Source organism: Elaeis guineensis, chromosome 16 (genome assembly GCF_000442705.2).
Source record: "Elaeis guineensis isolate ETL-2024a chromosome 16, EG11, whole genome shotgun sequence".
NCBI classification, from domain to species: domain Eukaryota; kingdom Viridiplantae; phylum Streptophyta; class Magnoliopsida; order Arecales; family Arecaceae; genus Elaeis; species Elaeis guineensis.
In genome coordinates this window covers 37,968,619-37,984,355 of record NC_026008.2, presented here as the reverse complement: position 1 = coordinate 37,984,355, position 15,737 = coordinate 37,968,619, and positions in this window count along the sequence as shown.

The following is a 15,737-nucleotide window of genomic DNA, read 5'->3' as shown; positions in this document are numbered from 1 at the left end:
TTGGTCATTCTCTATGTTTGCAGATGAACAATCACTCATGGTCAGCATATTCTGCTGTAACATTGGCATGGACTTGAGAAAGTTCAGAACCAGAGTCATTGGCTATATAATGTAACATGTAATTTAGCAGATAACGTTGGAAAACAAGATCTCAAACTAGTTATGGAGCTACTTGATGAGTGAAGGAATGTGGAGCTAATTCACTGCTAAGAGTCCAACCTTGTCATGAAGGACTTTAGTTTCTTTAGATGAGCATAGGGCAATGAATGCAGAAATCTACTGATCTGGTAGCCAAAAAAAAGTCAGATATATTCTTCTGTATAAATATTATCAACGACTGGAAGGATTCTTTTAGTTATATTAATGTTTTTTCATTACCGATCCTAATTGCCTGTCACAGTGAAGATGTGGTCATACTATTGATCTAGTTAAATGCAGATCAGCCGCAAATTGAAGTCTGAAAGAACGCAGGGTAAAAAAGGAATATCCATTGGGATGCAGAGTGGAACATTTTCAACACTAGATAGTAGGTTGGTCAGATTTAAAGCAAGTATATCCATTACTAAAAAGATGATTTCTGTTCTAATGTTGATTATGAAGAGAAAAGGTACTAAATGGTGAACATTTTATGCTTGCTACGGATGCAGAAATTTGAGTGCCATATTTCTTGTCTGTTTTCATAGATTCCTTTTGTTGCTTCACTCTCTCTTGCAATTAATATTTAGATGAGCTTTTGGACAAGTCTATAGATTTAGCGGTTTAATGGTTATTAAACAGGGAATTATTTTGTCTAAATCCCTTTGGAGAAGGGAATTGTTGCACTCTCATGGAGCTTGGTTCTGGTAACACATCAGAACTCAGTGAACTTTGTTCAGCAAAGATCATGCATCTCTTGATCTTGTGCTAGTTGTGGTGGCTTGCGCTTTGTCAAGTGGTTCCTTTGTCTGCAAGCATTAGATTGGTTTCCACCTCGAAGAATTCCCCAAAAATTTAATCAAGTCTTGCTCATTCAGTTTGTTTCTGAATTAGCATCCATATTGTTTTGCCGAAAACCGCCAACCAAAAAGGTTTATCCCCATCAGTAAAGTTGCATTATCTGAGTGGGGAACAACATTCCCTCTATCTACAAAGCATGTGAATATTCTAAACTTAAATCTCAAGCTTCTTTTTTTTTCTTTTGCCAGATTCTCACTCCTCAAGAGGAACATTTGCTCCATGGAGAACTGTGAACGGTGAATGGTGTTCCTTTGATTTGCCATTTACTGTCAGGGAATGGGAATCTCAAGTGTGTGGATCCTTATCTGAAAAATGGGGGTCCGTTTGAGAAAGAAGTGCCTTAAGAGACAATAGACTGTCATGTTTCTCACTTTTTTCTTTGGTGATACATATTTCTCACAATTATTCACACAATTTTCTTAATGAGCAATGCAGTAGTATAAAACTACAATAGAAAAGAAAGAGATTTGGTGAGTAATATGAGAATTGAGTTCGCAGCAAACATCTCTAATGTTTAATGATACAGTAAAAGTACTACTTTATAGTTATCATATCAAGATCAAAGACGCATAATATAATTATATGTATATTATAATATTCACTTTAAATAAACGAAGCTCACATGCCTAGATCTTCCACGATCCATATTATACAGAAGGGATGAATCACAAGCATCACATAAATGAAGTATCAGAAGCAAAGCCAAGAAAATCCTAGAAACAGCTCATGAATTTATGATCCCCATCACCTCTCCTCCATATAAATAGATCAGCCAACTCTTTTGTTAACCATTTATAGGATCATTCCATCTGCAACTAGCCTGTGTACAACTTAGACAATGTGTCCATCGCTAGCTTCTTCGGTCGAAAGCCTGCCAGGGCCAACAACCAGGAGCCCATCTCTACTGACGTACGGGATCCCTTTGAAGGTTTCTCCCTTGCCACCATAATGCATCTCGATCGCTGTAATCTCACCCTTTGTTACTGCCAGTATGGACTGGAAGGAAACTCAGGATGCCAATGTCTTTATAACCTACCTCCCGGGAGTGAAGAAGGATGATATAAAGATAGAAGTGGAAGAAGAGAAGATCCTGAAGATATATATAAGTGGGCAAAGGACTAAAGAGAGCGTAGTGAAGGGTGAAAAGTGGCACCATGTCTTTATTTTCTTTTGGAGCATGAAACAACCACCAAATGCAAGTATTGATCGCATGAAGGCAGTCCTAATTGGGAATGGAGTTCTTACAGTGACTGTGCCCAAGGTGCAAGAGAATAAGGTCCAAGGGAGCTTTATTCAGATAACAAGCTATCGTAATATCCCTGCTACCCTATACATATCATGTAGTGTGTGTGTGTGTGTAGCAAGTGAATCATTATTAGCAATATGGAGTTTGTTAACTGCAAGAATTTATGGTGCTTGGAGGAAAATAAAGTTGCAACATCAAATGAATGAATTCTAAATAAAGCGAATGCAGTCTTTTCTTGTCCGTGTTTTATTTTCTTTGGGCGGATTTACTTGTGTGCTCAATTAAAGCGTATGCATTTTTAAGTCATATATAGGTTTGATTGCTGTACTGCTAATATGGATACTCAATATGCATATATGGTCACTGAACTCAGGCTAGTCTCTAAAAGTAAATTGGAAGTAGAAGAAGAAGACCATTAGTAGTGATCCTTTGTATCTTTTTGTTGATCATGGTCATATATGGGGTAGGGAAGAACCACCATGTTGCAACTCAATGGAACTCTCTCTCTCTCATGTTATCAGTAATATATAGCTCAATCAGATAAGAAAAGAGATACCCATCCCCATACCCAATGGGTTCGGAGATATCCACGGGTAATCCATTTTTTCATACCCAACCCATACCCAACCTATACCCAACTCATACCCAACCTATTCCATACCCAAAAAAAAAATAAATAACCAAAATAATTTTATACATATTATCAATCAAAATAAAATTATTAATTTAATATAGAACATAATTTATAAGTCAAGATTTATAGAAATCAAACATAGAAATAGAATTATAATTCAACAAAGAATATATAAATAACCAAACTAATTTTATGTATATTATCAACCAAAACAGAATTACCAAAACAGAATTATAAATATATATATATTTGGATATGGGTTCGGATATTACTCATACCCGTAGGTTCGAGTCAGGTTCGGATTCAGATTTGGATAGAAAACAGCACTACTCATATCCTACCCATACCCATATTACAGTTTTCGGATTTTACCCAAATCCGAATCCAAATCCGATTAAACCCTATTTTTTTGGGTTTGATCAGATTTGGATAGGGTGCATACCCATCGGGTCGGATCAATTTTGTCATCTTTACATTGAACGTAGGCTAGTCTTTAAAAGTAAATTAGGAGTAGAAGAAGAAGACCATTATTAGTGATCCTTTGTATCTTATTGTTGATCATGGTAATATATAGCGTAGGGAAGAACCATCATGTTGCAACTCAATGGAGCTCTCTCTCTCTCTCTCTCTCTCTCTCTCTCTCTCATGGGTTATTTGGTGTATCATAAGAAAAACAATATCATGAAAAACCTTAAGCATGGAAAAATAAGCTGTCAACTTCTTTTATGCAATCAAGTAATGTACATTCTTTTTTGATGTTTGATATTAAATGATCTTGTATCAGCAAGAAACTGAGTGTGATAAAGGTTGATCTTGATGAACCATGATCCAAGTATAATCACCTTTGAGAGTAATAGTGAATAGTCGCATCAGAATCTTGGTCCACACGCAAATATCAAAATCCATTGTGTATCATTTCTCAAAAAAAAGAAGAAAAAAAAGAAAAAAGAAAACCATTGTGTATCACACTCAACTTATATCAGAAACAAATTAAGTTCTCGTTTACAGTAGATCTAGACCAACATTTCAAGTTCAGGTCGACACAGGTCGATCTAGATGAAGATTCAAATTCCAACATTGTTGGATATGACTCTTGCAAAATTAGACCTGACCCAGTCATATCAAAATGGATCCGATTAGACTTGACTAATATTAGTTTACAATATTTGGATGTGGCCCCATATGTTAGATTCAAACCGGTCTGACATTAAAAAGACCCAAGCCAATCCTCGCTTGTCTAGAGAATGTCTCATTTGGGTTTAAATTTCAAACCAAGTTAGGTCCTCATGGCTCCGGGTCAAGTTGAACCTAGTCTGAGCTGGATCTCTTGCAACCTGAGACCAGGCCTGGCGCAATTATTCTTGCAGACTTTGGTCATTCCAAAATCTTAACATGACTAATTATTTTTCCACCTTCTTGAATGATCCAGAACAAGAGTTTCCAAGTAGGTGACTACTTGTTGCTGAAAAATGGCATACATTTCAAGCGGTAGGGGCCACATCACAAGAGCCACTCAAAGGAGGAGATTATTTAGGTGATAGTTCTTGCAAGGAATGTAGTTTATCATAATGGCCATCTCTCTCTCAAAGAATAAGAGAGAAGGCCACCTCAACGCTTTTATAGATTCTCAGATCGCAGGAGCTTATATGTAATATTATTTCATCTAGTGCTCAGAGTGCCGAGACTAGTTTAAAATTAGCAGCAAAGTCTTACTTTAATATTTAATTTGTCTAAGGAGTTATCCATAAAAATCCAAATGTAATGTTTTAACTAGTCCTCCGGGTATAGATTACTCCAAAGTGAACGTCACTAACTTATGTTTAATAATTAAGTTACCTAGGGCGTTACTTGTAGAACTTCTAATGAAATGTTTGAACTAGTCCCAGCAACTTGAGTGCCGGAGCTAGCTCAAAGTTAACCGGACTAACTTTTGTTTAATATTATCTAGGATATTATTTGTAGGGTTCTTAATGTATATCGCAAAATTAAGCACTCGGCATTCTGAGACTGCTTTGAAGTAAATAAGACTAATTTATATTTAATTTCCAAGTTCTCTTGGCTATCATAGGTAAAAACACAATTTATTATGCAGTAGTCCATTGCTGGCACTAGTTCAAATATAAATCTCTATAAAGAGCTAATATTTTTTTTTATGGAAAAAAGGAAATAATGAATTGCCACCCGGCTTTTATTCAGATGGATATGTACAACGAAAAATGTACATAAGAATAGAGCAAAGAGCAAAATATTAAGGAGGACATGTTCCTCCAAGCAAAAGCATCGAATTTACAGCAACAATTAAAAATATAGGGATATGCTTGTCTGCATGTGAGAAGGGAATGCGATAAACTAAAGTTGCACCAAAACACTCTTCCTTGCTTATCCTTTGTCCATGATTTTCAGCTTTATCAGAGAATGGGACTATAGGGAGGTCATGGGTTGATAGTTCCACTGGACCCTGAGGAGCTTGGAAGTAATCCTTGCAATTTAATCCATAGAGCCTCATGCCTGGCAAACCTCTTTGAAGTACAGAGATTCTCCCACATCTTGAATCTATGGAGTATTCTTTAGAAGACTAAATATAAAGTATGCTTTTTTCTTATGAAGATCCTACTGTTTCTTTCCAACCACACTTTCCGGCACAAAAGCCGCAATGAGTTGATCATCCACTCTTCTTGTTGTGGTATTGAAAATCTTTCTTCTCCAGTCAGACCAATAATCATTGAAATTACTTGACCAGCCTTTAATATTGAGCTATAACTTGAGAGCATGCAGAAGTGATTGAGTGAAAGAATACTTAATAAAGAGATGAGAAGTAGTTTCTTCAGATGCACCATAGAGGATGCATCCTTTGTTGATACTCAACCTCCTTTTAGCAAGATTGGCCCCTATTTAGATTATGTTCCTCACACTCAGCCATAGAAATATATTGACTTTCAATAGAATTGCAGCTTTTCAGATCACCTGATAGTAAGGACAAATCAATCCACCATTGTTAAGAAAATTATACAGTGATTCAGCAGTATGCAATCCATTCTGAGATAATTTTCAATTTGGTGAGTCTACTTTAAAAGGTCTGAAGTTATTAATAATGGCATGCAACACATTTAATTAATCTGTTTGTGCTGAAGTTAGAGGTTCTTTGAGAATGATTTTTCAAGATAGGGTCCTCAAAGATCATTGAGACTTGACTATGCAATTCTTCAGGTAAGCTATCATATAAAGATCTTCAAAGATATCTGCGAGAGAAGAATGTCCCATCCATTCGTCTTTTCAAAATCAGATGTCAAATCCATCTCCAAGCTTAAAGGAGAGATAATTTCAGAATATAGATAAATTCTTGATTACTTCTTCCTAAATCGAAGATATCTTGAGACTTTTAGAAAATCTTATACCAAGATGTCGTCTAGAGTAGTACGCAATCTTAATTAGATTCCTCTATGGATTGGTAGAACTGACAATATATTTTCAAGCCCATTTGGCAAGCAAGGCAATGTTTATCTATTCAAGATTCTTGATACCCAAATCCTTTTGATAAGGTTCTATATACACAATCCCAATTGACTAAACAGTGAAAACCTCCCACCTTCTCTTTTTCCTTCCACAGAAAGGCCTTTCTCAACTGATCAATCCTTTTAAGAACCCATTTTGGTAATTTAAATACTGACATACAATAAGATGGCAAAACAGATAAAATAGAGTTGACAAGGGTTAACCTACTACCCCAAGACAAGAATTTTTCCTTCCAAAAAATAATCTAGCACTAATCTTTTCGATGAGTGGCATCCAACACTGTTTAAGAAGTTTTCTATTATGCAATGGTAGATCCAAGTGTGATAGGAAGTCTTCTTTTACAGTTCATCAAGTTTGCGAAGGAGTTGGCTTCCTCCTTTTCTATATTGAGACAGACAATAGAGCTTTTGTGGAAGTTGATTTTTAGCCTAGAGTCATCTTTAAAAGCAAGTAAAATAGCTTTTGCACTAACCACACTATCAAACTCTCCTGCATAAAAGAAGCATAGTATCATTAGTGAATTGGAGGCCTTTGATGTCTTGAAAGACTTTATTCAAACCAATGCCTTTGATAATATTAGATAAAGGTTGTTTAACTGAAGTTTCTTCTTCATCGGTCTTTTCCGATCTTTCTAGTCTATTCCTTCACTTGTTCTCAAATCTGAAGAGGTTGAAGAGGGAGAGGAAGTTGGTGTGAGAAATTCATTCATGAAGAGGTGGTGCTACAAAATTTTGGAGCAAGGGTGGTGGTAATGGAATTAGATGAAAGTCGAAATAGAACATGAATATTGGAGAAACTTTCATTCTTTTCTCTAATTTCTTTACCTTTTGGAAATTCTATCACTACGTACAAGATGATGCCAGATGCTTTATATGTAGGGCTGAAATTGGATCAGATATGGATCAAGTACCATCATATCCATATTTATATTTCTTTTATTTGATGAATATAAATACGAATACGGATATTATTTAAATATAAAAATTAATATTCATATTTGTTTTAAATTGATACGGATATAATTTGGATATTAGAAGTATGAATATAATTGTAGATATTACTTAGATAATTAAACTTTATGACTATCGAATTATAAGTATTATTAAATAGTGATAAATCAAGTTAATAACATAATTATATAGTGGTATATTTTTTTAAAAATTTAATAAGTGCTATATAAAATTATACAGAATTACATATAGCTTCGGATATCTGAATACAGATCGGATAGTCTATTCATATCCATATCGATTTTTCTTTGACGAATATGGATACAGATATAAATATTAGTCGAATTCTTAAATTTTTATCTATCTAAATTTATTGAGATATGAAAATAAATTCAGACAAATAATATGAATACCACTCTCATCCCTATTTATATGCTCTGAAAAATTACAGATTAGAAAGGACTTGACTCTTTTCAATTGTCATCAATTAGGAAGCAGCTCAGTTTGACTCATAATTTCATGTTTATCCCATTTGATGTAGTCCAAGAAACTAGATTGGAGAACCAAATCAGCTATACTAATACCCTTTTCAGCATCAGTGTGTTGTTTTCAGAGACTTCTGTTAAGTGTCTGCCAGAACTTGCTGATAAAGGTCTTTTCTCGCTTTGCATGATTGAACCAAAAAGGCATGCAGACAATATCAACTTGAGGTCATTTTACTGTATCAAATAAAGTTCATCACGGAACGAGTTGGTTTTGTCTTGGCCTTAGAGGGTGAATAGTGTTTTTATAGTGGTTTGGAAGCCTAGTTTGAGCCACCTAATTAAAAACACCCTCACAACTGGCATTTTTACAGTATTGGCCAACTTGTTCTAGGATGCGATAGATCCGGTGGAAATCTAGAGGATTGAAATTGAAAAATGTACGTGTTGATCAGGTTGAGCAATGGTGCCAATTTTATGGAAAAATCAAAAATTTCTCAACCCGAACCAGCCCAATGTGCTTCCCTACCAGCACTTTAACACACAAAGATCAACAGGCTACGTGCCATGAGTGCCTTCATAATGTAGAAAATTTTGGTGTAAGCTATTCATTACCGAGGGTCCGAGAGTGCATTTGAAAGGATTTCAAAGGCTCCTAAAAGGTCCTTGGACATGCAAGTGAACATTCCATTTGGAATATGGGTATAGAAAATTTTAGTATCATCCTCCTGTTTCCATTTAGCCTAATAGCTCTTTTAGTGGCCTATAGACAAGATTCTGTACCTGTTTTCTACTTCAGCAAAGTACTAACAAGCCACTGCAGTGGCAACTTAGTGAGGTGGGCTGTTGGCTTCCAACCAAGTGGCTCGGATTCGAGTCAGCGGTTTCGATTAAATGTCAGGACGTGTATGATCATGAGAAAATTGATCTTGATAGATTGGATGTGGAGTCTGAAAGAAGTTTCTGATCCTCTGATCCACGATGATGCTGGGACGATGTACTCATCCATTGGATTTGACCATAGATCAATCCATATCGTGGAGAGATAAATTCCTCCCTAAATTATTTTTCGAATCGAACATTCTTAGTAGAGATTGGGACCCTATAGTTATGCCCAGAGGAGATAGTTGTGCAGGGTCGCCCCCCTCCAATTCCATTTTTTCTATTAAAAAAAAGGTACTAACAATCTGGGAAGCTAAACCTTTTTAAGGAGGTATATATGCCTGTAACCATGTTTGTAGGTTAAATATGATGGAATAACTTTTTATTGATGGAAACCCTGATATAAAAAGTAGACAGATACCTTTGCTGGCACCTATATCTCTTTAAGTGAGAATTTTGGGATTCCAGCTTAAGTAATGCTAAATAATTATCATATTCTTAAAATGAAGGTAATTGTTGGCATGCTGTGGTCTTCCATGGTGACATACTATCAATATATATGTATAAAAGACACACAAAACATTTAAAAAAAAGTCCCTAAATACAGAAATCTAGCTAAAAATAAGACATACGTAAGTGTCTGCACCGGATCTGATAGCTCCACCATTTCTGGTTCTTCAAATCCAATGAAATAACTGTCCGTTGGAAGTTTACTTAATTTATTCGAAAGTTAAACATAGAGTTTAAATGCTTATAGCTGCACTATAATGGCTTTTATTAAGTATTGTCATTATATGCAACATCCTATAGAAGTATGTAATAGTATCGTATGTACGCATCATGTTATATTCCAGTAAATAACGTAGTATTTTACATGGATTTTCAATAGACAAATTACAATTTATTAGGAAAAAAAAAAAAAAACAAAGATCAGTCTGTGTGATACAAATTAGTAGAATGATAGCAATATTTAATCATGGGTTCTACTCAAGCAAGTTAGCATGATAGCAATATCTTTAATAGTAGAATGCCTCCAAAATTAACTACTTTGGGATTTTTTTTTTTTTTTGCCTAAGTGGGCTCATATGATGATAATTATTATTATAAACTGTTATAACCTAATAATGCACACTCGGCCACATCACTACTAATAAAATCAAAAGCTACTTTGTGGTCTGCCATCTAGATTTGAAGTACACAGAAATGTAGTTTTATCATCTGAGCAATATAATACCAATCCAGATATTGCTGTTATTAAAATAATTTTTATGTCATTTATGTGTATATAAATGGTTATGGAAGCCTTTCAAATATTATAGTCCGAATTCTACCGAAAAAAAAATTGTCCCCCAAATAGAAAGAGTTTCAAGTGCGGCGAAGACCCGAAACGGCCATTGAAATGGAGTCAAGCCGGGTGGCGACAAGAGAACATTAAAAAAAACAAATAACTTGGTTGGTTTCACGTGCATTGTTCACATGGGTGCGTCGTTGGGGGTGGCACAAAAATAATAATTGCACCGTTGCGGTCGTGCGGCACATGCACTGACTCATATATTGCCTACATTGCATGGAACAGCGTGGCCTGCACCCAGCCAATCACCGCCGCTGGCTCCTACAGTGATGCGTCGAGAGATCTGCTTGATGAATGGTCTACAGGAACCAGCAGTCCTTATTGGCTGCGTGCGCGGCCACGTGGTGGACGCAGTGCAGCCGATAATTACCACCCCCCTTGTGGGGGCTGTGCGCTGGTGAGTCGCAGGAACGAAAGGGGAAGGTATATTTTGAATGGTGTGAACGAGTGCACCTTGGAGGTGGGACCCATAGACCGGCGTGAGTCCGTCATGCCCATCTCACCTCCGCCAAGTTGGAACCTGCATGCGATTAAAAGGCCCACGGAAATCAATTCTTCATAACCACACCCAGAATTTTACAATATTATATATTGTACGTTTCTTAATTTCTATTTGCAAATTGATCCAGATAAAGTTAACCATATTTGCAAAAAAATCCTTCTATTCACCTGAGATCTCCTGGTTAAGTTAGCCAGGGATGCTAAGAATATGATTTTATCCTTGGTTATTCTAAACTAGAGTCCACTGTGAATAGTAAAAATAAAACAAAAAATTTACTCAGCATGAATTGTTACTTTTATAGTTTCCATTTAAGAATTTTGGATGGAAACTTGTTTTTCTTAATTCTTGTAATATTTTTTTATGTCACCTATCTGCACAGATTTCAAAGGACAATTATTCTTATGCACAAAAGATACAACGCAAAACCAACATCACTGCCATGCATCCATCTTCTGTACAGGTATTGTTTGTGTCCCAATTTTACACAAAGCCTCAAGTTCATTTTCTTTTTCTTTTGCCTTTTTTTAGAACAAATCTGAATAGGATATTTTAGCTCTTGTAAGTCAGCGCTAGAACTTCTCTAGACTCGAGCATTATCTTGTGAGTTGTGTGAAGCCGATTAAAATAATATTGGCTATACAACAACTGATTAGTTATTTGAATTTTATATATATATATATATATATATATATATATATATATATATATATATAATGTTATCTCGACAATGCTTTCATTTTCCAACACCTTGCGATCAATGGCTTTGGTTTACAATGTTCTCTCTCTCTTTTTGTTTGCCTTCAAATGTCTGAGGAAGTGGTCTACCTTGATATTTCCTTTGAATGAATCTAAGCATCATAATGCATTGACAACATAACTATAAGAGGACTTTAAATTCCACTATAGGCATCTCATCATTCCATGCTGCCTAGACACCCCATAGTAAATTTGGGTTCCTTCTTCATAAGAAGGCAATATTGTGTGGATTATCCTTAAAAGACATTTAATTAGTAAGAGGACATTTAAGGGAGTCTAAGTGCACATAAAATATATGGTTTATAATGGTCGAAAAATACTTCATCTTGGAGCCAAATCATCAAAAGAATCTCTATATAGCTCCAAATATCTCAGCACCAACTTTTCTAAGAACAGGATGAAAGGGGGTAAAAAAGAAACACTTCAGTAATGTCCATCTCTACCATTGTAAGATATATTTTGGTCTGGAACAGCCAAAAGACTAGTCTAATTTCGATGACTCGGTCCTCGTTAATAATTAATAGCACTGGATCCAATTGGACCTACCTAGCATAACATATGCACCTTCCATCATCTACAACTTATCCCACCGATACCGAGAGTAGCATCATTAGTTGCAAAATTTCTCGGTTACTTCACCAAAATATCTTATCATAATTCAGCAAATGCTTTGGTTCAATCTTCTTTTGGCTGTTGTCATGAACCCACCCAAAACCATACAATTTAGATTATCTAAAAATCACTCTCATTCATTACTGGGTCCAGGACATCTCTTAGTTAACAACGCTTATGTTTACAAGACTCATTGTCTATAATTCCAATATGCTAGTCAATTCAGTGAGTTGATCATCATTAATTAGTAACATCTCCTGTCGAACTTTTTGCATATCTAAATGTTTTACTGGAACAATAACTGTTAACTGCAATTCGTTAACTCGTAATCTGGTAGCCAGTAGAACCCAAGCTTTAGATTGATTTTTCCAGCAAGTCCAATTGATCACAGGTTCTTGCAAATATTTTATATATGGGAATGCCATCAATAGTGGCGCGTAGATTAGATCATCAATAGAAGTTTGTTTACATTAATTTCTTTATCTTTTCTCGTACCATTTCGAGGATAAAATGAACTTTATTTTTTTCTAAGACATCAGTAATATAATATAAACAATTTATAGGAACTCTGTAAGTATACCTCTTTTCCTTCGCTACTTAGTAAAATATAGACTACATATAATAAAAGAATCATAATAACCCTGATACATTTTAAATTCTAACCTAAAGGTTCTAAGCAATAACCTTTCATTTTCTGACAAACAATGATCTTACAATCCAAAAGACAAACAATGATCATAAGCAACCGTAGCTTCATCTTAGACCACAACATATTCTAATATTTGACTTAACAATATTTATATTATTATAGAGAATGCATTTCTTGTTTGATGAATATATAATAACATTGATAGACTAATCACCTAGTCTTTTTTTTTTTTTTTAGTTCCATTTTTTAATCTGCTTTCTCCCAGGATGTCTAAAACTTAAAATAATTTTAAAAAATATATCTAAAAAAGTTACTTTCTAGTACTAACAGCCAGATTGCTTTGCATTTATGTTTTGTGTGGTTCTGTCTTAAGGACCCTTAGAAAGTTCTCATTATTAATTGAATGATTGGATGGAAGAATCTTCCCTAGGTTTTGGATTTCAATTGTCCATTCACCGTAGCTTATCAATGAAAGGACATTGAGCGTGAAAGAAAGTAGCACTTTTTTTAAAAAAAATCTTCAATCACCACCACTATCAAGTGCTCTATTGAAAATCTATTTTTGGATACAACAGGTGCAATTTAGAATGATTTAGTGAACAGTAGTAAAGTTTAATTAAACCAATGCCTCCTCGGATGCATTATAAAACTTCGTATATTTGCTGAAATATATTGATCCACTAATTTCCAAGTGGATTTCATCAAAAAAAAAAAAAAAAAAAACCAAGTGGATGAACAATGATGATTTGTGGTACTGTGAAGAAACTCCACCCCCCCCCCCCCCCCCCAACACCCACAACACAAAAAAAAAAAAAAGAAAAAGAAAAAGAAAAAAAAGGAGAAAAACTGAACGGAAAGGGTGTCTGAGATGATAGTCAAGCCTTAACATTTGAAAAAATAAAAGAAACTTTTCATTTTCTTGAAATCATCTCATGATGAGGACCTCCCAATTGTGCATTATTCAAGAAAACTAAGGGACTGGATTTCAAATAAAGAAAGCGATTGCACCATGGACAAAGCTTAATGGGGCCCTCGGACTCTGATTTTCGATTAATTAGAGTTTGATTTCTGCCACCAGGTAATGCCTGATATCAACATCAATTCAACACCAACAACTTCATTTTCTTATTAATAGCTTTCTTAAAGCTTAAGGTGACAAATGGATGCAAGTCATCCCCCATGAAGCTTCCATCAAACCACTACTTTGGCCCCGGTCCTCTACATCTTGTGAACGGGTCAAAAGTGGAGAACGTAATAACACGCTTGTGGCCATGGGTCGCATTTGCCGTCCATACTTTCAAAGGCTGTACAGCCATTTTTTCAAGGATCCATAAGGCTCTAACTTCACTCATATTGCAGGATCCGCCATATGAAATACTAGTATTTGTTTATAAGTGAAAAAGGGCAATATGCATTGATATACACAATTACTAAAGAAATCAAGATGATTAATCTTCGAAATCTAGAACTCCACAATGTCCCCTATGATTTTTATATAACTTGCTAGCACCTAAGCGTTTTAAAACTCTGATGACATATTGTTAATATCTCAATCAAATAGAGAAGATTTAAGAATAGTTGAAGACCTTAAAGCAAGGGACCGGAACCTTATGAGCAGCAAATCAAACATATCCAAGCCCAACTACGAAAGTACCCCCTTCTTATTTTTTCTTTCTTTTTTTTCTTTTTATGGCTCTTTTTTTTTCTTAATTTCTTAGCAGTTGTATAAGCGAAAGATGGTCTGTACAAAGAGGCTATCTACATTGGAAATGGACAAGGGTGTACACCTTGATAATGGAGGGGTGCTCAAACTCACCGCCAGGAGCAGTAATTATATCTGCGTTCAAGGAAGGACAGCGCTAGATGTTGGAGGGAACAACGTCGTTGTTCGTACCGCGGAGGAATTGACCGCAGTCAGGGTGACGGGTGGCGGATAGGTGCTTCCGTGGCGATAGGTGATTGGCGGAGAGAGTGGACGACAAATCGGATTGGAGAAAGCGGGAAAGGACTGGCTGAAGGCGACGTTTTTTGGAGGGGAATCCGTCAGATCGACCAGACCACGTGGGCACGTGTTTTGATCTTGCATACTTTTCGGGAGGGGCAGGTGGTAACGTGGCGAGTCACTATTGGACGGATCCAAATAGCCTCAATCTATATAATAATTTTTGTTTTTATTTTTTTTGTTAAAAAATATATAATAAATTTTTTTTGATAGGATATAATAATTTTTGTTGCTACTGCAGTCGGAGAGCTACAAATTTTTGTTGCTTTGGCGGTGAGCACACTTCAAGCTACAAATTTAAATTTTGACCTCTTTATCATTCTTGGACCTAATTTATGAGTTAAATTTTGAGGCTGCTAAAAGATTAAGTTGATAAATCTCTTTCTCTCTAAAAGTTAAATAAAATTTATTGTTAAAAATTTGATAAAGTTCCTTGTGTTGCTATAAAAGACTTGGATTTGGTTTCTCTCCTATTCCACGAATCAATTAGGCTTCACTTCAACTTTAGTTCTCAAAAGAATTGAAAGTTAGATTTTGAGATGTTGGCATACATGAACGATGAATTGCTTATCATATCATTTACAAACTAGTTTGACATATGGAATTTACATATGATCATGAGATCAGTCATGACTCAACGATCATTAATCTATAACTTTGACTAAGATTTGGTGTGGAAGCATCCAATAGAACACTTCATGTCAAAAATATAACGCTTCCGGGCATCTAAATTTCTTTGAAAGCAAGGAAAGGTTTGGACTAGGTGCCAATATTCTATAGCAACTATAGCGTGTACTTCTAGATTAACTAGATTTAGAAAAACCTAATTTAATCAACAGATTTGAACTTCTTCAAATTAGTTAAGCATGTTAATTCTTACAAAAAATTAAAACATACAAAACAAAAGGAACAAACAAATGGACTTCCAATTTTATATTTTATCTTTCAATTTAATAAAAAATAATATTTAACAAAATCATATCAAACCATCTATTGAATCATCTAGAGCTTTCTATCAAAAATCTCAAGCTACCCATCTCATTGAATATGTTACGCGACCATCGACAAAATTTATTGAAATATCAGCGTTCAAGTTTTAATTTCTTGATTGGATTTAAGCGATACCATAACTTCTTCCATCCATCCAACCAAGGTACGTATT